The sequence below is a fragment of the Nothobranchius furzeri genome, chromosome 6, assembly GCF_043380555.1.
Source record: "Nothobranchius furzeri strain GRZ-AD chromosome 6, NfurGRZ-RIMD1, whole genome shotgun sequence".
NCBI lineage: Eukaryota > Metazoa > Chordata > Actinopteri > Cyprinodontiformes > Nothobranchiidae > Nothobranchius > Nothobranchius furzeri.
In genome coordinates, this window is record NC_091746.1 from 64,235,801 (window position 1) to 64,259,729 (window position 23,929).

The 23,929-nt window shown below is 43.1% G+C and overlaps 1 protein-coding gene across 1 annotated transcript in view; it reads right to left on the reverse strand.

Annotated features, from left to right (window-relative positions):
- The window catches only part of lhfpl2a (LHFPL tetraspan subfamily member 2a), a 79,278-nt gene that overhangs the window by 30,663 nt on the left and 24,686 nt on the right, over positions 1 to 23,929 (reverse strand). Inside the window, exon 2 of the mRNA XM_015943127.3 lies at positions 4,973 to 5,037. The gene's annotated coding sequence lies outside the window, so the exon portion shown is untranslated. The remainder of the gene's footprint in view (positions 1 to 4,972; positions 5,038 to 23,929) is intronic.

A 23,929-nucleotide genomic window follows, 5' to 3' on the forward strand; every position in this document is an offset into this window, starting at 1 on the left:
AGGTGATGGTTAACGTATTTAAATGATGATCAGGCTGCTGTAAAATGTAATCTCCATCCACATCCAGACACAATTCTCCTCTATTCTTTCTCTATTTTCTCTGCTCTTGTCTGGGCTGACATAGCCGATGGTGCACGCGGCGCGCCTAGCGGCTGTGATGCACATTTTACATATTTGGAGAGGTGGGCTGGATGCTTTGCTTTTACTGGAAGATGGATTTTTTTTTTCCAAAAATGTCCGAGATTTTGCCGCATGAATAACCGTAAAAACTACTGGTGTTCATGTACCCTCATGAAAGAGTCCTACGTTGAGATGTAAATATTAGAAGTGCAGGTAATGCATTCTGGTGCCTATAAATGAAAAAATGAATGAAAATTAAATTGGGAGTTTTTACTTCATATTTTAGAAATAAAATTGACGGGGAAAAACATTTATGACGTCTTTTGAACGATATTTTCTAGCGCGACCTGCCTGCTTCACTTAAGTCACTGCTTATTAAGGTCCGTCCAAAATTACCGTGGCCCACCCAAAAATAAAAACCTGGCACCACGCCTGTTATAAACCTCTGCAAATTGTTGTTCTTCACTTTATCAAACTCAAAGTTTGTACAGCTAATGTCAAGATGTAAAATTATGAATTCAGTCGGGCTCTTCCCTCCCTCCAGAAACAGAAGAGAAAGGGGAAGAAGGAGATGAGGCAAAAAGAGTGAGTGCAACATAGAGAAACCAGACTGGTGTGGAGGTGAGCAAAACGGCTGGAAAAGTGTGGGTGCTGAATCCCCCACGGGTGCGACGCCCATGGCTGCGGGGACAACAGAGATAACATCCACTGCTGGTAGAACAGAGAGGAGTAGTTTGTGTGGTCCAGAACAGGAACCAACATTATGCTGAATAACCGTGGTTCCACTCGAGGACTTCTGGAATTTTCTGGGAAGGAGAAAACTGACGGGAGTTATAATGGCCTGGTCTGTTGTGTCTCCTTACAAATCCATACATATCGTGACAGCTTCAGCAATGAGTGATGTCACAGTTGAGCAAAAAAAAAAAGAGCCGACAGAAATTCATAACATAGAGTCTTATTAAGTACGGCTTAATTTAATTGACTTTTCTGCTTCATCAGCAACGCTTCTATTTTTACAGAAGCTCGTTGTTTTAGGCAACGTCTGCTGACGTCGTTTCCTACGACCAATCAGCGTTAAGCCGGGCATACACTGTGCGACTTTTTCACTCGTAGCACTCAGCTTCAGCTCAAACTGTACGACTTCCTCGCAGGGCAGATCTCACGAGTCATGCGCTCACACTGCACGACCCAGTTCTCGGATGCGACCTGACTGCTCACACTGTACGTCTGGTAGCGACACGTCGGACCTAAAAATATGCTAAAAATAGCAGTTTTTACACAACACGTCAGACTTTTTTGTCTTGTCCACTGCTTCCGCAGGTCCCCCAAGGTCTGGAATCGGTCCTTCTCCACAATCTTCCTCAGGGTCAGGTCACCTCTTCTTGTTGTGCAGCGTTTTCTGCCACACTATTTCCTTCCCACTGAGGTGCCTTGATACAGCACTCTGGGAACAGCCTATTCGTTCAGAAATTTCTTTCTGTGTCTTACCCTCTTGCTTGAGGGTGTCAATGATGGCCTTCTGGACAGCAGTCAGGTCGGCAGTCTTACCCATGATTGCGGTTTTGAGTAATGAACCAGGCTGGGAGTTTTTAAAAGCCTCAGGAATCTTTTGCAGGTGTTAGAGTTAATTAGTTGATTCAGATGATTAAGTTAATAGCTCGCAGGTGTTAGAGTTAATTAGTTGATTCAGATGATTAAGTTAATAGCTCGTTTAGAGAACCTTTTCATGATATGCAAATTTTTTTAGGTAGGAATTTTGGGTTTTCATGAGCTGTATGACAAAATCATCAATATCAGAAACAATAAAAGGCTTGAACTACTTCAGTTGTGTGTAATGAATCTAATATATATGAAAGTCTAATGTTTATCAGTACATTACAGAAAATAGTGAACTATATCACAATATGCAAATTTTTTAGAAGGACCTGTATTTTCTCTTTGACCTGCCAACGCCTCAGGATACACATGCATGCAGTGTGTGTCGAGGCTATAATATCCAGCAGCACAAATCTCAAGCTAACTGCTAAGAGAATTGTTGAATTTCAGAACCTAAAATTTATTACAGAAGAGTTTTGTTACACTGCTGTTTGTTGTAAAAATATATTACCACACAATTCCTCTGGCCCATCTGCTGGATCTTGGGTTTGCATTCACCTTCTCAGATCACCACAGCCTGAAATTCATCCCGTATATTTATCTGGTGAAGTAGGAAGTCGGGGGTGGGGGGTCATGCTTTTGAAATATGGAGGAAAACAATGGAGATGGAGATAATGAGCGGGGCCACCTGTGAAGGCTGTTGAAGTGGAAAACCCCCGCTAACATAATAAACAAAATTATAGTTTGTCACGGCACCCCTAAACTGGGAAACTTCCTGTCAGCGGTGCACTTCCTGTTGTCTCCTGTTTGTTGTCACTCGTATCAAACGGGTAATCTTCAGGTTGGATCGGATCGTTTCTGTTTCTATCGATGCCCGTGAGCATGACTCGGATCTTTTTTCTCTAATAAGTCGGTTGCTTTACATCATCCTGCTGCCGCTCGACTCATACACGTTTGTCCCTTTGTGTTTCCAGGAAACTGCAGTGGTTTAATTTGACACAGACAAGTTTTTTTTGTCAGGTTTTCATAAAAAAGCCTGACCTCTCAACACTTGTCTCTTTGTCTGCAAGTCAAATCAGCTCCACATCTCACTTTCCTCCCCCGAAACCAGCACGTCAACACACTTTGGTATCTCAGATTCCCTTCTCCTCTTTCTTTGCTCTGCGTCTCCTCATTTGTCCTTGTCCCTCGTCTCCTAACTTCTTACCTTCTCCCCTCAGAGCGAGGATGATATTAAAAGCTTCAGTATCCAAACCGGTACTGAGAGAGTGCTGCTGATGCCTCTCAGCAGGGCTTACTATTTGAGTATTTAGCAGAATATCAGGTTGAGGTCCCAGTGTCCACAACAGCTCTAACCCTTCACCACCCCACCCCAGCCTCAAGGCCGTTTAAATCAAGCAGACAGCAAGGTTTCGATTTAGAGGGGAGTGGGGCTTTTGTGGGAAACTCCATTGGGAGCAGGGGGTCAGGCCATGGAGAAGTTAGGATTAAACTGCACTCATCCCAAAAACAAAAACATAAAGAAAACCAGATACTGAGCCCATCCAGCTCAGCAGAGTGACTGATGTCTTCAGGACTGGTTCTGAAAATAGGATCTAAAGGAGGAAGGAGATCTCTTGCCCTCAGGGATGTAAGCTGGGCTAAGGTGGGGCAACTATAGAGACTGCAGCGCTCTGACACTGGGAACAGAGAGGTGGGACTCAAAGGGGAATAGGTTACATGAATACTTTAACCCTCTAAAGCCTGGTGCTTGCAGCAATAGTCAAGGGAATTATTTATGTAAAAAGTGAATGGTTTATTAAATAATGATAATTTAGGTTTTTCATAGATGGATGGTTTCAGTGTGGGTTCATTTGTCTGAAGAGGAGTTTTTAACAATCCACCTTTAAAAGCCCCAACTAGGTCAGATAGATGGAAGGATAAATGCATGGATGCATGATGGAAGGAAGGAAGGCAACATGCATGCATAGATGGATGGATGGATGGATGGATGGCACAAAGAAAGGACAGAAGCATGGATGGATGAAAGGATGGACAGACAGACAGACAGACAGACAGACAGACAGACAGACAGACAGACAGATAGACAGATAGATAGATAGATAGATAGATAGATAGATAGATAGATAGATAGATAGATAGATGATAGATAGATAGATAGATAGATAGATAGATAGATAGATAGATAGATAGATAGATAGATAGATAGATGATAGATAGATAGATAGATAGATAGATAGATAGATAGATAGATAGATAGATAGATAGATAGATAGATAGATAGATAGATAGATAGATAGATAGATAGATAGATAACTGTAGCTACAAACAGGTAAACAAAACTGTTTCTGTGTTTAAAAAAGAACGAAAGCATAGATAGATAGGTAGATGATAGATAGATAGATAGATAGATAGATAGATAGATAGATAGATAGATAGATGATAGATAGATAGATAGATAGATAGATAGATAGATAGATAGATAGATAGATAGATAGATAGATAGATAGATAGATAGATAGATAGATAGATAGACAGACAGACAGACAGACAGACAGACAGACAGACAGACAGACAGACAGACAGACAGACAGACAGACAGACAGGACAAAAGGAATGATAGAAGGATGGACGGACGGGTGGATAGATGGATGAAAGGATGGCTAGATGGATGGGTTATATGAATGGATGGATGAAGATATAAATAGATGGATGAAAGGATGGACAGATGGATGGATGATGAAAGGATGGATGGATGGATAGATGGATGAAAGGATGGATGGATGGATAGATGGATGAAAGGATGGATAGACAAATAAAATAATTGATAGATAAATGAAAGGATGGATAGAATGATGGATACATGAATGGATATATGTATATATGTATGGATGGGTGGCTGGATAGATAAATGAAATGGATGGATGGATGAATGGATGGATGGATATATGAAAGAATGGATAGATGGATGTTTGGAAAAACCAAAATGACCAACATTGCATTCTCAATAATTCCACTATTTATTTATCGCAACCTAGTTGAGGCTTTTTAAGGTGGACTGTTTAAAAACACCTCTTCAACGAAACGACACTGAGACAGGAAGTATTTCCATTTGGAACAGAAAAGTAACAGGAACCCCAATAACATCAGCCAAAGAATAACAGGAAACTGTTTGTGTTTGTTCCTCTTTGGAGGAAGAGCTTCACCCTGGAGACACATTTTAGTGGATAATGTATGAACTTAAAAGCAGACCAACCTCCTGTGTGGATTCTACTGCTGAATGAAGACAAGTTTCTTCAGATGAAACCAGATGATGTCAGGCTGTAGAGAGACAGAGAACAATACAGCTCTGAGTCCAAATGACAAAACCACGCCATCTCCGGAGGGGAACTGTTCGGTCATCGTTGGCTCCCCCAACATTAATGAGCATCTCTTCCTATTTGCTCATCTGTATTTTCTTCTAAACATGACACAGCAGAGAAGCTGCACCTGGAGAACCCTAAATGGTCTCACATGTTCATAAAAACAAGAACAGACGCTGATGTTGGCGTATCAGGATCCTGGTGGCAAAACGGCAGAAAGCCAAGCTGCCTTCTAAACAAAACCACAACACTTGTTTACTATCATTTTGTCAACACGTATCATGAGGGTGAAATTGAGCTTACACCGTCAAATCGGACTGTCATTTTTAGGTTAGTGAGTTACTGAGATGGTTTTAACCAGTGAAAGCAGCTGTGGTAAACCTGCAAAACAAGCTAGCTTTTAAACATGATCCCAGAACGCTCACCCCTCCCATTGACCCAGGTACATGCACAGTGCCATGGTTCCATGAGACCGATAACCGGATGGTCCAATCGTTGGTTTCACACCGAGCCGTGTTATTGGCTGAGGTTTTTAGACAAATGCATGTTGTTTTTTATGTCCACAACATATTTATGGTAATACTACATTAGAACATTATTAAGAGGCTTGAAAAATGTTTGAAACACTGGTTTGTTTTGCACACATGGTAGTGGTAAGTAGTATATAGAAACAAGTCACTGACTAGTGTCAGTGACTTTACAGCAATCCTCATACTAAGCAAGCATATAGCGACAGTGGACAGGAAAACTCCCTTTTAACAGGAAGAAACCTCCAGAGGATCCTGGCTCAGTATAAGCAGCCATCCTCCACGACTCACTGGGGATCCAAGCAATGTGTCTATGGTTACATTGTGATTTCTTAGTAAATATTCTATTTGGCGAGAGATAAACTTTATTGTATTTATCCTAGCGAATCTATAATTAAACGGGTAAACTAGCAGTAGCCCATTCAATGTCAAGGAAAGCAAAAAGTTATTATCATCACTTTTCATCACTGGCAACGAACGAAAAGGTCAATGTGTAAAACTACAATGTTTACGAATGGGGAAAGTTTTGTAACTGTTGTTACGAATCAGTAAATGTATTTTGTCCTCACGGGAAACATGGTGTCTAATATGGCGTTGCCCAGAGACTTAAGGTGTTTCTCAATGCCAAAGAACCTTGTCTTGATGTCTTGGTCCTGCCCCAGTTGCCTAGGAGATACGTCATCAGGAACCGCCAAGCCATGTTCCAATGTTCATGTTCTACCAAAGTGTGTGTTCTCCGCTTGTTAGCCGTTTAGCTAGCTGAGCAAGGATACACGGGAGGTGTCTTGTAGCCTAGCCTTGGTCAAAAATTTCCCAGAATACAGTGTCGTATTTTCAAAAGGATGGCGGATCAGAAGCTGGCAGCTTCTTCTGAGGAAATTTTTAAGTTTAAAAGTAAGTCAGCTAATTTAAAATGTTTTTAGATCCAAAGAGGTTATCTATGGTTGGCTAGTTGCTTAGCAGTTGCAGTTTCAGTGGCTAGCGGGTAGTAACTCACTTATATATTTAATTTAACAAATATATACGCAATTTAAAAAGTAAAAGCCTTGTTATATATTTATGTTGAAACTTATACTTATAAAATATAAAGTTATCTCCCGTGTCACGTGACGTTGCGTGACTGCCGCGGAAGCCGCGTTAACGTAATTTAAGTCTGTTCCATTTAAACCTTTTCTTTGACCAAGGAAGGACAGTGTCCTTGTAAGCAAGGCTCCTGGCCTCGCAAGACATCACCTCGCAAGGTCAGGCCGCCTTGACATTAATATGTTTCTTAATGTCCCTTAGACCCGCTCCCATGTGTTTTAGACCTGGTTTTTATGGTTATATGTTACAAAGTTGTCAATATTTTTTAACAACTAGGCATCATTTAATTCATTTAAATGAATCCAGAGATTAATGGTAAAAACTACCCATTGTCTCTTTAAGTTAAAAAATTTCTAACACATAATTTCACATAATAGAAATTCAATGTGTGAAAAAAAGTCACATTCTGGAGAGACTGCATTTCTTCCATAGTAACACTAAAACTGGTCCTGTTAACTGATTAATGAAAAAAATAAACTGTCACCATTTTGATTCTCACTGATTAAAAGTCAACAGCAGCTGATCGTCATCAAACACTTTCCTTCAGTCAGCAGCAGCTTCCCATTACTCTGCTTGCTTCATACAAGACACACATGTGAGGTTGTAGATAATTAACTAATGGCGACTCTCTTCCCTTTTTCCTGTTGAAGCCTTCTGATGGAACCGAGCAGCACTCAGCTCAGTTAATCACCAGGTCAATAGTCTGTTAACAAGATTGACCAGAAACGCTAACGCAGACTGAATGTTTCAGCTCACGAAGACTCAAAGGAAGTATAAATGTTTTAGGACATCTGAGCAGACACAAGAGAGACATGGAACAGGCGACCACCAGCAACAATACACTTCATTTGAGCGACCTCTGGGACCACTTCCTTTTCCATCCTTCATGGACAGAAAATTAACTTGTCTAACTATTGATTGAGAATTTCTGTCTAATGGTTTCTTTGGCTGACGTCATCTAAAAACTAAACATAAATGACTCAGCTAAATAACAAAATATTATGTCTAGCTACTTTTAGAACATTATAACACTGTTCAAAATTAAATTATATATATAGCATATTCTTATAAAAACAGATAACTTTGGAATATTTTTGAAAAGTTATTGAACAATAGATACCATTTCTGATCTATTATAAATTATTATCATATTTTAGAATATTTTATATTTGAGGATCTGCCTCAGTGTCATCTTCCTCTTGTTCCTCATCATCGCTGATGGTGAGATTGTTTGTTGCAATAACTGTCCTCCATTTTCCACAGAACTCTTAGCTTAACACTGCAAAATATGTTCAATATCATAATTGTTATTATTACTGTTGCCATGAATGGCAAAAAAGTTCTTCACGGGCCGTGATAAGCTTGGATGAAAACATCTGCCTCTTTAGCTCCTGATCAGCTGATGACAGCTTCAACAAACCGCGCTGCTTAACGCACGCATTTTCTTTTGATAAAAGAAGACGGTAATTAATTAGATTGCTCATTACTGAAAAAATAATCTTTTTAGTAACGTGGTTATTTTAAACGCCGTTATTCCCATCACTGCTCTGTTGGGTCTACAGCATGCAGCGACTGAGACAGTCAGAAAACTGAGGGTCTCCGCCCAACCGGCCAATCATCATCGTGTTTGTAAGTGTGTTACCGACGCCTCTCTCTCCCTGCTGCAGCTGAAGTGTGGCGGTCAGAGAGCCTCACACTGTTGCTCAACGTACGACAAGCACATAGTAACGCACAACCTTCCATCCCCAGTAACGGTAACGGCGTTGCAACAGTGCAAAAGTCATTAATTAGATTATTCCGTTACCTAAAAAAGAACACCGTTATACTTAAACGCTGTTACTCCCAACACTGCACACCGATATTTGGTAAGTCATAACCCCACACTGATTGGTGGAATGGTGCCATGGCGCAACCCCTGACTAGCTTAATCTCTGATGGTTGTTTGAGTGAAATTCCGTAATTCTAAGAATTCGTGAAAAGACACACCGACATCATTTATGATGTGAGTGGAAGTGTCTAAATAGACGTTGTCCCTATAAAGGGTTAAATATTGCATGATTGACACAGAGCTTCAGTGGGATGACTGGGTTTCACTACACAGATTAAATAGGAGAACTCTATAATGAACAGACCGATAACACACTGGCTGGAAAGCATGTGTTACAGATCTGATCAGGACTGGACTGTAACACCTGAACGAAGAATCAAAAACACAGTGGTGGGTTATTTTCTCACTCTCCACCGTGAGTTTACAATTGTCCTCAAGGGAACCTCAACAGCATAAATATTTGTTGGTTTTTTTCCCAAATCACCACAGCTGAGAGGATTTTCCCCAACTGTTACAATCCAGCTACTATTTTTGCCCTTTAAAGTGATGCAAAAACATAAAAATAAAAACTCACCCTGATGTGCAATAAAGTTGGCACAGCCTCCGAGTGGGAGCTGTGTTGGAGTTTGGAGCTCAGCTACTGAGCCCCTTTCACAGCTGGGGGCCGCCTCTAATGTGGCGACCGTAGGTATGTTCACCGCAGCCGGGCTCACCACAAAAGGGCCTTTCTTTGAGTTTTTAAGGGTTTTGGGACGGAGAGGGCTGTGTGTGGGTTGCCGTCTTTGAGTGGAATCGCTTAAGGAATGACTTTTACTTAAATTTAAGTTAGAAAATCACTTCTCCAATGTCAATTACATTACATGTGAAGTGGATCCTTGGAGTAGAAATATAAACAAACCACAACCTTTCAGGATGTTCCTGAGGATGATTCTTCCCATTGTCATTGTTTTTTAACCCTCTCAGGCTCAAAGTAAGTTTTGATAAAAGGACGAACAACTAAGTCCTTCAGGGAAACTTCTGAGTTAAAGAATGCTCATGAAATACGTATGTGGAGTAACCAGGTAGGTAGGTTTTAACGTTGCAAATCTACAACGCCTGCCTCCAGAGGGTTAAAATCTATCTGAGGAGGTGCTACAGAAACCAAGCTGGTGCATCCAGTTTCCAAATCAAACTCCCCAAACTAAAAGGCCTAGACAGGAAGTAAAAGCTGGGTTTGAACTGGTTTCATGTGTCCTTCAAAAATCTACCTCACCAATTTAAATGTTTAAAGTTTGCCCCTTGATAATATTTTACGTAGCAGCATCTTTTCATTAGGATGGTTGCAGGTTCAAATCTTGGCTGCAGCCTTACTGAGTAGAGTTAGAACGTTCTCATGCGTGTGTGGGTATGGTTGTTTTTCTTTGTGTCCCTGTCAATGGATATCAGACCTGTCCAGGGTGTCCCCTGCCTCTCATCTGATAACTACGGGAGTTAGGCCTCATTTACACCAAGTGCAAAACAGACCCAGCTTCCACCAAGACCAAAAGTCATTTTGTCCAATCAGAGCACTCACACCGGCTGCCGTGGAATACAGATCTAGATGCAGATCTAGACGCGGATCTGGATGCAGATTTGGATGCAGATCTAGATGCAGATCTGGATACGGATCTGGATGCAAATATGGATGCGGATCTGGGTGCAGATTTGGATGCAGATCTAGAAGCAGATCTGGATACAGAGCTGGATGCAGATCTAGATGTGGATCTGGATGCGGACTGGATGCAGATCTAGATGCAGATCTGGATGCGGATCTGGAAGCAGCTCTGGATGCGGATCTGGATGCGGATTTGCGTGCAGATCTGGATGCGGATCTGGATCTGGATGCGGATCTGGATGCGGATCTGGATGTGGATCTGGATGCGGACTGGATGCTGATCTGGATGCAGATCTAGATGCAGATCTGGATGCGGATCTGGAAGCAGCTCTGGATGCGGATCTGGATGCGGATTTGCGTGCAGATCTGGATCTGGATGCGGATCTGGATGTGGATGCAGATCTAGATGCGAATCTGGATGCGGAGCTGTGGAATACTTTTGCATGTGTATTTTCCATATGCCACATATGGACCATCATAAAGCTGAAGGAATTTCATGAGCAAAACATGAAGTGATACATGTGCCAGCGAGGTTCATCCATGTTGCAACATTCTGTCTGGCTTCTTGTGATATTGTAAAAGACAGGGACATCAGTTCACAGTGCAGGATAGTAAAAGACGAGTATAGCTTTTGTTAACCAGCTCCTTTCTACACACACAGTTGTTATTGCGTGAAGTAGCATGGATTCTGGTCCAGGTCAACATCTGTTCCTCACTCGGTGTAAATGAGGGGTTAGACACCAACTCCCCATTACTCTACCGTAGTGTTGCCGACTGCCTCTGACATGAAGTTGCTAGATGTCGCTATATGGCGACAGGCTAAATTGTGTTTTCTTGGCGTCATACTGCCACGTTAGTGGGCTGCTAAAATAAGTCACATGGCAGTCTTCATTTTCCCCAGAATATCCAACTCGGGGGGGGGGGGGGGGTCCAACACAGATTTGGAAAGTTGCATCTCGAGTTTATTTTGCAAAACAACTGGTTTTGTGAGTGGGTGAAATATATCAAGAAAGGCTTCTGATTGGTCAGTCAGTGTAACGTGATCGTGCTACATGCACACTCTCTGATCTTTCTCTTTCCAAGCGTTTGGAAGAACATTCCGAATGCAGAGCAGGCTGGGTCTTTTGCTAATCTGCAGGGAAGATCAGCAACAAAGTTCTGCAGATTGTAGCTAAGCATCGTCAGAAATGTAGCTAGACTTGCTGCTGGGCGGTTTTTAGAAAATAAGTTGGTGAGCTGGAAACACTACCCTACTGAGGATTAGACCTTTGAGTGAGTGAGTGAGTGAGTGAGTGAGTGAGTGAGTGAGTGAGTGAGTGAGCGAGTGTGTGAGTGAGTGTGTGAGTGAGCAAGCGAGTGTGTGAGTGAGTGTGTGAGTGAGTGTGTGAGTGAGTGAGTGAGTGAGCAAGTGTGTGAGTGAGTGAGCAAGCGAGTGTGTGAGTGAGTGTGTGAGTGAGTGAGTGAGTGAGTGAGTGAGCAAGTGTGTGAGTGAGTGAGCAAGCGAGTGTGTGAGTGAATGAGTGAGTGAGCAAGTGTGTGAGTGAGTGAGCAAGCGAGTGTGTGAGTGAGTGTGTGAGTGAGTGTGTGAGTGAGTGAGTGAGTGAGTGAGCAAGTGTGTGAGTGAGTGAGCAAGCGAGTGTGTGAGTGAGTGTGTGAGTGAGTGAGTGAGTGAGTGAGTGAGTGAGTGAGTGAGTGAGTGAGTGAGTGAGCAAGTGTGTGAGTGAGTGAGCAAGCGAGTGTGTGAGTGAGTGAGCAAGCGAGTGTGTGAGTGAGTGTGTGAGTGAATGAGTGAGTGAGCAAGTGTGTGAGTGAGTGAGTGAGTGAGTGTGTGAGTGAGTAAGTGAGTGTGTGAGTTAGCGAGTGAGTGTGTGAGTGAATGAGTGAGCAAGTGTGTGAGTGAGTGAGTGAGCAAGTGTGTGAGTGAGTAAGCGAGTGTGTGAGTGAGTGAGCGAGTGTGTGAGTGAGTGAGTGTGTGAGTGAGTGAATGAGTGAGCAAGTGTGTGAGTGAGTGAGCAAGCGAGTGTGTGAGTGAGTGTGTGTGTGAGTGAATGAGTGAGCAAGTGTGTGAGTGAGTGAGCAAGTGTGTGAGTGAGTGAGCAAGTGTGTGAGTAAGTGAGCAAGCGAGTGTGTGAGTGAGTGTGTGAGTGAGTGAATGAGTGAGTGAGCGAGCAAGTGTGTGAGTGAGTGAGTGTGTGAGTGAGTGAGCCGAGTGTGTGAGTGAGTGAGCAAGCGAGCGTGTGAGAGTGAGTGAGTGAGTGAGTGAGGAGTGAGTGAGTGAGCAAGCTAGTGTGAGTGAGTGAGCAAGCTAGTGTGAGTGAGTGAGTGAGTGAGTGAGTGAGTGAGTGAGTGAGTGAGTGAGTGAGTGAGTGAGTGAGTGAGTGAGGAGTGAGTGAGTGAGCAAGCTAGTGTGAGTGAGTGAGTGAGTGAGTGAGTGAGTGAGTGAGTGAGTGAGTGAGTGAGTGAGTGAGGAGTGAGTGAGTGAGCAAGCTAGTGTGAGTGAGTGAGCAAGCTAGTGTGAGTGAGTGAGTGAGTGAGTGAGTGAGTGAGGAGTGAGTGAGTGAGTGAGTGAGTGAGTGAGTGAGTGAGTGAGTGAGTGAGTGTGAGTGAGTGAGTGAGTGAGGAGTGAGTGAGTGAGTGAGTGAGTGAGTTGCTTTGCACTAATGATCAGACATCAGTTCCATGAAACATTTGATGCTTTCTGCTTATATGTTGTGCAGGAATGTTTGGGAATTCTTAACTTTTGGATGAAGATAATACTTTTGGAAAACTGATACAACTTTAACAAACACAGGAAACTTCTGTCCACAATGAGGAAATTTACTCCATTCTTTTGTCTCAACTGAAACTCGTGCAAAGTGTAAGAAGCAGGTGTAAACGTGGAAGACTTCTCATGACATCTTCTTACCAACTGCCTTGATTCCTCAACTTTGCTTACTTGAAAATATTGTGAACAATAATCAGTGATGTGCAATCTGCCAGTGGGGCAAGGGCGTCAGTTTGTTTCCAGAATTGCTGGGGACAATAACCATACACTTGAGTGGGGTTTAAAAATTGCTGGGGACAATAAAGTAGGCTAGCACAGGGGTCGGCGGCTCTGGAGCCGCATGCGGCTCTTCCATCCATCTGATGCGGCTCTGTGTTTGTAAAATAATGAATGGATATTTAAATAAAATGCTTTATATTTTACTGCATTAATTTTACATCTGTATGCCAATTCTAAATGTAAAGATTGTCTGCGTAAACCTGAACAGGTCCAACCTGGTCTTACTGTGAGACCGGGTTGACGCGTCACGCTTGTGCGTAATCATAGGCGCTTTATTAGCTGAAGACGATGTGAGATTCTGGGATTCTCCTCAGACGGCTCCTGGATGTGTCGCCACATTGGAGACGGGAACAAGCGCTATTCAGCCAAAGTTTCATCATCAGGGAACATTTTCTAAGTGACAAGTCTCTCTGAGAGACCGGGTTTGGAAAACACTCGCTTCAGTGGGAGGAACCTTCCCACATGCGCTCTGGGTGGCTCTGGGGTTAATCAAGTTTAATTGTTTCTCTTTGCAACAATCTTCACAAGAAGGCAAAACAGTTAAACGGCAGGTTACATATATTTCCATTTGACTGTTTATTTTGACAGATGAACTCAAGGATGTTGCTTGGTTTGAAAGAATTACCCCCACGCACAATGATGCACATGGATGAGCTGACATTTTAATCGTTAACGCACATCGCGGAGGTAAAAGATTCCCATCAGAACATCAGAGCTTTATACTGGACACTGTGTTCAGCGCGGCTCGGAGCGCCCACGGTGGACAGTGAGCTGAAGATCTGAGGGGTTCGCAGCGCAGCGCAGAACCATGGTGCATGCAATGATTTCCTCCCACTGAAGCGGTCTGGAAACCCGGTCTCTCTGAGGGATGTGTCACTTGGAAAAATGTTCTTTTTATGAAATTATGAAACTGGCTGAACAGCGCTTGTTCCCGTCTCTAATATGGAGACGCATGACGCGTAGAGACATTTGATCACGCACAAAGTTCGTGTGGAGCAGAAGCGGTCGGGCCACGGCAGGTGAAATGTTCCTAGCCTACATGAAGGGAAACTGTTTAATTGTAACATTAATACGTTACTGGACACGCTGGTCTGGTTGGTTAGACCAGTGTTTGAAGTGGAAAACACACACACACACACACACACCAATTAAAATATATGCTGATAGCATGGACTAGAAGACAGGTGATGGTTTACGTATTTAAATGATGATCAGGCTGCTGTAAAATGTAATCTCCATCCACATCCAGACAGAATCATCCTCTATTCTGTCTCTATTTGCTCTGCTCTTGTCTGGGCTGATCAGCTGATGGTGCGCCTAACTAGCGGCTGATGCACATTTTACGCATTTGGAGAGGTGGGCTGGATGCTGTGCGTTTACTGGAAGATGGTTAACGCACGGGTGTAGACTACATATTAATGACAAATGAATGAAAATTAAATTGTGAGTTTTTACTTCATATTTTATAAATAAAAATGACAGGGGAAAACATTTATGACGTCTTTTTAAACTAAATTTTCTAGCGCGACCTGCCTGCTTCACTTAAGTCACTGCTTATTAAGGTCCGTCCAGACTTACTGTGGGAAACGGGTAATAATGGCTCTTTGATGGGAACAGGTTGCCGACCCCTGGATAAGATCTGAGCTGGTAAAACAAAAATCCTCATCAGCAGGCGTTTTTGAAAGTGGGGGGGGACACAGCTGCCAATCACAAATTTTGCCGGGGACATGTCCCCGGCGTCCCCGGTTAAAATGACACCTATGCAGTGGGGCAAGCAAAAGCTGCATGGCTAGAAACCCTAAAACTATCTAATAAACCCAAAATTAGATTATTTTACAACTTATAAGATTTCAAGTTACACAGATTTTGCTTTACCCCACTGGCAGATTTTTTTTACTCAAAACAAGAAAATTTGCATCATATTTAAGAATATTTACCTTATTTGAAATAATGCAATCTTTCTATAGAATAATTTATATTATTTGTAAACAAAAAAATAAAATGTCTAAAAAAACGATTTTTTTAAAACATTTTCTTAGAAATCAAGGACACAAGGACTGAGCTTGCTCCAAACAGAACCTTTCCCTTGGCAGAAGTTTTGTATTTGTCACAGAAATCAGAGGCTGGTTCTGCTTAACAAAGATCAACAAATGGACCGTATTTGTTTGTGTCTGAAAACAAACACAACGGAAGAAAACGCTTTAATCGAACTCATAGGTTGCTTTGAATTTAGCAATGAAACAGGAGAACAAAACAAGATGTTCTTCATGTGTTGGTCCTTTCTTCTTTTGTTTCCTCTTCTCCGCCTGTTTGTTCTTTGGGTCTATAATGAGAGGCATGTGAGGCTGTTGAGAGAGAACGCTCGTTAAAATAACCAGATCGGAAGCCCCGTCCTTCGGGCCAACACAGGTGTGAGGAGGCAACCAGATCACACTTATCGCTGCTCGGCCGCCGCTAAACAATTAGCAGCAACTGCTGAAGGAGTCAGAGAGCGAATATTGTGTGTGTGTGTGTGTGTGCGTGCGTGCGTGCGTGCGTGCGTGTGTGTGTGTGTGTGTCATGGGTTTACAAAAACAATGCATAATGTCAGAGTGAGCTGGCTTACATAAGGCTCCTATCTCAGGACTGTGACTAAATGAGCGTTGCAGCTGTCTGTTCAGACAAAACAAAACAGACCCACAATGACTTCATCGTGTCTATAAAACTGTTGCTGCATCACATCATAAAACCCAGACACAACCTGACCTGGTCGTGTAAATCTAAAGCCCATGCTGTCAAGAGCCCACCTGGAGCAGGTACTGCATGCATTTGTCATTTCTAGGCTTGATTACTGCAGCTCTCTATATGCAGGGTTGTGTCAGTCATCACTGCGCCGCCTACAGGTTGTGCAGAACAGCACAGCCAGGTTCCTGACTGGGACCAGGAAACGGGACCACATCAGACCGGTTCTGGCCTCCCTGCACTGGCTTCCGGTTTGCTATCGCTCACACTTCAAACTCCTCGTCTTTGTTTATAATTTCTTCCAGGGTGGTGGTCCCCCCTATCTGGCCACGCTCCTGAACAGACATTCCCCATCACTCGCTCTGCGCTCCTCCGACCAAGGTCTACTCGCTGTCCCTCGTTCTAGGTGTCGTACTCGTGGGGACCGGGCTTTCTCAGTCCTAGCACCGTCACTCTGGAACCAGTTGCCACCCTCAGTTAGGCTGTCCCCATCTCTGCCAGTCTTTAAGAGTCGCCTAATAACTCACCTCCTCCGCTTGGCGTTTCCTGAATGTGTTTGAATTTGGCCCTCTTCTATGTTGATTTTATTTCCCTGTTTTCATTGGTTCACTCTATCCCTGGTTTTACCCATTTGTCTTCTACTAGAATGTTTTACCTTTTGTTGTAATTTGTAATTTGAATTGCTTTTATTTTCGATTTATTCACCATATTTAACTTTCTCTTGTACCATGTTCAGCGCCTTGGGCTTCCCGATAGGGTTGCGGAAGGCGCTTTATAAATAAAGCTTTCATTGATTGATTGACTGATTGTAAAACGTGTGAAGTCTACAAAGACACAAGGTAAGCCACAAAAAAATAATTTGTTCTTGAGAGTAACAAGTACTTCCTGTTGCTGCCCAGCGGAGCAGCTGTGTTGCATTTACTGCACATTATTTTAGGAGGCAGTGCTGAGAAAAGAAAGATCTTTTGAAATTCCTGCCAGGAGCTTTTCAAAGACAGCAGGAAAAACGTTGGGATTCTGGTGCCCAGGCAGCTTCTGCTTTGAGTGCACAGGTCTGCCCACCGATGGTGGCAAGAAAACAGGAACAAAGATTCATGTTCAGGGAGGGTTGTAAAGACAGCCCACGACCAGCAGACCCTGCTAAAGCCCACAGTACAGCCTGATGCAGCACCGGATCACCGCTGAACCAAACAAGCCTCTGACTCTGAACCACCAGCTTCCTCTCACCAAAAACGACTAAACTTATCGTAAATGACCTGCCTTTCCACGGCGCTTTAAGTCAGAAGACTCCAAAGTGCTTCACGCTACCATCGTTCGCACAAACGTTGATCAGCTACACTGCAGTCACGGCTAGTTTGGGACACTGAAGGGAAGCGGCCACACAATCATTACCACTGCTCCACCGACCACCACAAGCAGGGAAGGATAGAGAAAAGTCTTGCTCAAGGACACAACGACTGACATGGGTGGAGCCTGGGTTTGAACTGGCAACCCATGGATTAAGCAAACTTCAAACCTTTGCGCCGTCATCGCTCAAAACCAAACAAATCACCAAAGGGGCAGCAAATCATAAAAGTCATCTTAATCTCAACGGGCAATGGTGAGATAGGAGTTAAGTACCCACCCTGCTCAGGTTGCAGGTTCGAGTCTGTTGCCGTCATTGTGTCTTTGGGCAAGACACTTAACCTGGCTTGCCTGCTGGTGGTGGTTGGAAGGACAAGTAGCGCTTGTGTACGGCAGCCTCGCTTCCGTCAGTGCACCCCGGGTCAGCTGTGGAGCTGTTGCAGCTCATCACCACCGGTGTGTGAATGTGTGTGTGCGTGGTTGAATGACTGGGTGTGTTGCAAAGTGCCTTGGGGGGTTGTAGAACTATAGAAGGTGCAATATAAATTACAGGCCATTAAACATTTTCCATACCTCAGTAGGAGCTTAATCAGCTCAGTGGCCTAGTGGTAGAGTGCTCGCCCTGGGACTGGGAGATCGGGGTGCAAATCCCAGTCGGGTCATACCAAAGACGTAACAAATGGCACCCAATGCCTCCCTGCTTGACTCTCAGCTTTATAAGGCTGGATTGGGGGGGGTTAACCACCAAAAAGTTCCTGAGCGTAGCCGTGTCTGCAGCTCACCGCTCCCCACAGGGATGGGTCGAATGCGGAGGACAGTTTTCAGCACTAACAACTGATGGGACTTTAACTTAGCTGGTGTGTAACTAGCAGTTATCAGACAAGAAGAAGAACAGAGACGAACAACCACTCACACCTAAAACAAGCGTTTTCTTTTCTGTGGAATGAAACCGGAGCACCCGGAGAAAACCCTAGCATGCATGGTGGAACATGCAAACTTCATGCAGAAATGCTGCAGCCAGTCTTTCAACCTGTAAACTTTTAAGTAGAAAAAAATAGATTTTAATTCATGTAAACTTCATGTTCACTGGGTTACACTCTGCTAAGCCCTAATGACCCTTAATGTCCTAAAACAAATCCTCTGACTCCAGTACCAGCCTCCTACCTGCCTCTGCTATTCCAAAAATAAACATTTTTGTATTACTACATCTACTGGTCTCCTGAGAGATCACATTATATGTGGGTCAAATGCGTTCCGAAAGAAAAAACCATGACACGGCGTACTATGCTTCACGGACCTTGCTTAATAGATTACTCATCCAGTGGAAAGTTGGGGAAACACGCAAACAGCATCAGATGACAGCGCTGGGCCTTTAACGTAAAAGATAAGTGTTTTACTCCTTCAGGGACAAGCTGATTACTCACCTCACACCAATACATCGATTATCTACACTCTATCCAGTTCCCCTGTGTGTGTTCGTGTGTGTGTTCGTGTGTGTGTGTGTGTGTGTGTGTGTGTGTGTGTGTGTGTGTGTGTGTGTGTTCGTGTGTGTGTGTGTGTGTGTGTGTGTGTGTGTGTGTGTGTGTGTGTGTGTGTGTGCGTGCGTGCGTGCGTGTCCTTTATAGCAAACGGAGATGACATCACCTCCCAACACAGTGGTTGGTCTGAAACCTTGTCGTGGAACATAACGACAGCTGGCTTGTGAGTAATTATAACTAAGGCAGAAATTATTACATATAATTGACTTCATGAGTCTGTGTGTAAATCTCCTTTGTTCTGATGTGCCAACGTCGTTATCTTCAGAGACAGGTGTAATACAGGTCTGCTAATGGGGATTTGGAGGGAACTGGACCTGAGCCAAGTCTCTCCCAGACACGATGACAGACATAATAAGCACAAGTTTACACACACACACACACACATGCAATTCTCCCCCACCCTCACATGACTGCATGTGCGCTGCCATCATCTGGTGTTCACCAAGCTGTGTTATGTCTGAAAGACAAAGCCTCTGTACCGCAGAGGAAGTCACAAACCCGTTTTAACACAACTGAAAAAGGTTAAGTGTTTACATGATCGGCCCCTCTTGAGCGGCTTGAATGGGGTCCATGTTGATAAAAATTCTATTAAAACTCAAATAAGGTTGATTTTTTAAAGATCGAGTTCACTCGTTTTTTTTTTTCAACACACTTGCAGTCGTCTCTAGTAAAAATTAACACCTTGTGAGTCCATTTCTGGGGAAAAAAAGCTCTAGCGCTCCTGTTTCAGGAACTAGAAGTTGGCCAGCAGAGTTGGAAACAGAAGACAGTAGGTTTTGGAGTCTTATTTCCTGGTATTTGGACGTCTCGCCTCTGATTGGCTAACAGCAACGTGTCTCTACCACTGACTCTGTTTGCAAATGACACAAGTCTGAAGGAATTCTGCAGTGTGGTGTAGTTGCTTATGCTAACAGTTAGCTTCAACTAGCCAAGACGTGCTCTGCTCTCTCCTGGATGCTAAATCAACGACAACCTTCCCTGTCGAGAGTGAAGATGGATGAATCCACAAATGCTAGTTTCCAGTGTGATCTGTGTGGCTTTTTTTGACCCGAGCGTTTTCCCGTCAATTTTCTGTTGGCCGCTGATGCAGGAAATAGGGGTAGAAGACAATTTTCACAACTAGTCAGCATGTGAGACTCGGTGTGACTGATCATTCATCAGAAATAATGTTTTGGTTTCTCAGTGAACCTAAATATTTTAACAAAAACTTCTTTTACTGTGAATAATTTTACTACAAGTGTTCATTTCAGTTAGCAAAAATATCTTTTTTTTTTGTTTGGACAGAAAAAAAATAGAAAAAACTGGAACTGAATTGTTGTTTTTTTGCCCGTTTAGGAGGAATTGTTCATCCAACTTGCATTTGAATGGAAGCTAACAGATGGACACATGAATAGATGGGAGGTCAGAGGCAGCTATTAAAAAGAGGTACCCCTCAGGGTGAGTGATCTCTGGGACAGATAGCGTGGTTTTCAGGGGAAAGTGGTGACGCCAGTGGGGTACGTGCTCCCCTGGGAGATGGATCACAGATGTCTGACCCAGAACCGCTCCGTTTCATTGAAACATAAGCCGTAACATTTTCCTTTTTAGTGTCTTTCCTCTTCTTGATGCCTTTTTTCTTCCCTCCACAATTGCAGATCTTTGCACTTCGAATGAGAGATAATTCCTTCTGTTTTCAAATAGCAAATGCCACTTAGCTGTGAAGGACGGCCTCAACTGACAGCAGCAAACAAAGAAATGCCTCATTCCCGGAATTCTTTTTGTTTTCCCCAAAGCAAGTGTGTATGTTCTTCGCAGTGTTTAAAGTCTAAACAAAGGTACGACTGTCTGCAGACTTGAAACTGTTGTTAAAAAGCTGCAACATGCTGGTTCTGATAAAATAAACAACTGAAAAGAGATCTAGATGGAGCTCCAGACTGCACCGGGGTTTGTTTAACTGGAGCCATGTTATACCTGAGATTAGATCCGATAGGATGCAGCTGATGATGAGTCTGCAGCTGGAAAACAAGGTAATCTTAAACCCATGAGAGGTCACTCACACTGGCTTAGGGGCATGGCTAGAATTTTAGTGCACATCACTTATCTTGTCTTAAGTCATATCCTGACTAGATAGTGTATTGTATCTGCGTGAAACTACGTAATTAAAAACATGCATGTTTGTGCAGTCCCATGGTTGATGTGTATTTAAAGCCATGCTATGCAATTTTTCATATTTTTAAATCAATCTCTTGAGCCAGTGTGTGCTAAAATAACCCTTTACAGGGTTAATGATATGTCACTCAGACGGAGTTTTGAAGGTGGTGTGAGTTGAATGGAATATATGAATATTATGAGCTTATAAATAAAATTTACTTTATAACGTTAAAACATGTAGTGGGATAAATCTAACTACATTTTCCTTTCCAAGCTCTTCGTTTTGTTTTCTTATTATTATCCTTTCCTGCCTGTCTCTAATACTGCATCTGCCACAGGGAGATGCGGGATCTAGTTCTCAAGAAAAAACACTGACTGACCGCGGCCGTGGAGCACGGGTGATGAGCGCGGCAGCCACGAATAAAAGACAGACCGTACCAAAGCAGTTATGAACGATCGTGTGTTAAATATATATTTGGTGGCGCTGCTTTGAGAATGTTAATGTGGCCGTGCGCAAGACGCAGATGTGGATCTGTGGAGCACACAAGCGTGATTGAACGTTTTCCTTCTAGCTTTGGTGCTGCTAACCGGCGTAGTTTGTCATGTGAGTCTAACGTGACAACATGCGCAGCCAGTCACACCAGCCTTATGCATTACGGAGGTAGGACTCGATGAGAGAACGCCATTTAACCCTTTCTGTACCTCTAGGGTAACGAAATATTTGACAGGCTTGTTTTTTTAGTGGAGGCGGTCAGATTATTGGTGGGGACTATTTAGCCATCACTGGATATTGGTAGGGACATGTCACTTCCGTCCATGCCAAATCTACGCCTATGGTTTACATAACACCAAGTCACAACTAGAGTCGTCTCAAGGCACTTTACAAAATAAACACCCCAATAGAGCTCGGGAGTTGACGTCACTTCTCCCGGTATGCAACAGTTCAAATCGAACGGCGCAATCTTGGCAGGCAGTAGCCGCAGCTAAGCTATTTGTTATTGTCAGAAAACTCAATCATATGGGAAATATGGTAGATTCCTGTTGTGCCCCAGGATGCCAGAACAGACGTGGACGAGATAAGGGAAGAGCCTTCTACAGGATTCCCCAAGACCCGGAACGCCGCAAACGAAAGTCAGGAAAGTTGCTTGTCACAATTTTGCACCTTTGGCATCTAAAGAGTTAAGTGATGCAAGTTGACAATTCTGTTTCACAACTATGTTTTAAGAAAATACCAAAGTTATATTTCTGAGGTTTATGAACACACACAACGTTTCACACAGACATAACCTTGCAACGGGCTGTTGCTAATGGTAACAAAAAATCTCCACTTACCCTCCCGGTGACAACAGCGCTGTCCTTTGCAGGAAGAATCCAGATCTGGATACCGACAACAAACCCTGATTGAGTCCATTTGTATCCCTCCAGGATTTTACATGTTCTTAGCGATGCTCCGGATTAGGACGAGGGAAAATTAACAAGGAAATTATAAATGTCAGGGTATCTCAAATCCGGTAAGAGGTCCACTCCGACAGCTTCTGGCGTTTTAAAAAGTATCTCAGGGGCATGGTAAGGGTCAGAGATGTTTAGTCTATTTTATTTCTGACTATATAAAATGATTTCTTCGGTTTTAAAGTGTGAAGTAAACTCGGACGGAGTAAAATCCAAGCTGATCCCTTTCATTTTGTTTATCTTTGTTGCCTGCCAACATAGCGTCTACTCTCTGAGTCACGTGACGTTCGGAGCTCAATTGAATGCAGTTCATCATGCCAATGAATACAAAGTTTCCTATGTAAGAAATCCCAGCAGATATCATCGTGTCAGTGATTTTATAGAGATGGTAAATGTATTTGCTATAGCGCCTTCTAGAGTCCTAGAACCCCCCAAGATGCTTTACAACACAATCAGTCATTCACCCATTCACACACACATTCACAATTTAGTGGTAATGAGGTACAACATAGCCACAGCTGCCCTGGGGCTCACTAAGGGAGGCAAGGCTGCCAAGCACTAGCACCACCGGTTCCTCCGACCACCGCCAGCAGGCAAGGTGGGTTACGTGGCTCGCCCAAGGGCACAACAGCAGCATTCACTTCCAGAATTGATCCTACAACCCTCTGATTACTGGACAACCTGCTCTACCCCTGAGCTACTGCTGTCTGAACAGATCCCCATACTGAGCAAGCATGTAGCGACAGTGGAATGTTAAACTCTCCCTTAACTTTAACCCTTTGGTGCATAATGGTCACTACAGTGGACAGGTACTCAAAATTGTTATTTATTTGTTTTTGCTATTAAGCACAGCTGTTGAAGACTTTATTGTATTTGAGCCCCTCCATTTGGACTTCAGTAAGTCAAGCCAACATATTTCATGTTCAGAATGCACGTGGTCCACTAAGGTGGACCTGTAATAAATTATTTGTAAATTATAAAATTTTACAAAAAATATTTGTTGAAATTTGTTTCATTCACACCTAAAGATGAATGAAAAAAATTGTTAAAAAATCATGGCTGAAGATTTCATAATTCATGCATCAAAGGGTTAAATATCATTCAAACGACGGAGTTGATGAAACAAGTTATTCGTAACCGCAGCCATGTTGAATTTTCCTGTCACCGGAGAATCATTGCCACGATCAAACAGTGACAGACTAAGGGTGATGCAACATGTGGAAGATAGGTACCGTAGATAAACAAAAGTAAGAAAAGCTAACAGACGTCGTAACAAAGTGGAAGGCTACAGCTGATTAGCATCGTGGAGAACGTTGATCTGAGGAGCCCTATGTACATCGGTTTAAGGAATTATGTTTGTCTTAGAAACGTTTGTTCTAAATCAAAGAAGCAGCTACATAAAGCAAAGTTGTGTTCAATGTCAGCATACTGAAATGGATTAAGTCAAACCAGTGTCCTGCCTTTTGGTATGAGTCACCAACTGGAGCAGCCAAGCAGGAGGAGAGTGTTACACTCATTGAACCTGCTGACCTTTGTCTACATCTGCTGATTATGA